Here is a 648-nt window from a genome sequence, read left to right as displayed (position 1 = left end):
AGTGCATTAAAGAGCCCATCTTCTGGTTTGTATTTTTTCCAGTTATCGTGTTTCATGTATTCTGGCTCCTTTCAGCCAGATCTGTATCCCCCTGAGCAGAGACTAAGCAGGATCCAGTCCTTGAGCTTGCTGCCTTCACATACACAAAAGGGATATGGACTCAGATCCCGCATTTCTCCGCTGAGTTGTGGGAATATTTGCAGCAGGGACTCACACCTTGCTCTGCTTTCAGTCTATCACCTAGATCATGTTACCACAGCTGGACATTGTGGGCTCAGGGATGGTACATGCTGCCAGTGAAACTTTACGTCACCTCTCTACAAGCTGGTTCTTGAACCAGCCAAGGTTTTTACTTATTTTTCACATCATTCAGATTTTTAGCATGGCACACAAAAGCAGCACATGTAAGAGTGGGGGGTGTCTTGTTGGTGCTTTCTAAAGATCTGCCCTGACAGCCACCATCCCTGGGAGACCAGGCTTCACAGTGTCCTTGTGCCCAGCCCGAATCCTCCTGAACACTCCCGTTTTCCAAGAGATGCTCTGCTAATCTTTTCCTGCGCACTTTGAGGAGCAAGTGGTGCCTGTGGGTGGCCTGGGCCTGGCGGGACTCTCCCCACACGCAGAGATTTTCCACCCGCCCCCCGGCGG

This window comes from Corvus brachyrhynchos, unplaced genomic scaffold (genome assembly GCF_000691975.1).
Source record: "Corvus brachyrhynchos isolate BGI_N302 unplaced genomic scaffold, ASM69197v1 scaffold10, whole genome shotgun sequence".
Lineage (NCBI taxonomy): Eukaryota > Metazoa > Chordata > Aves > Passeriformes > Corvidae > Corvus > Corvus brachyrhynchos.
This window is presented reverse-complemented; position numbering follows the sequence as displayed.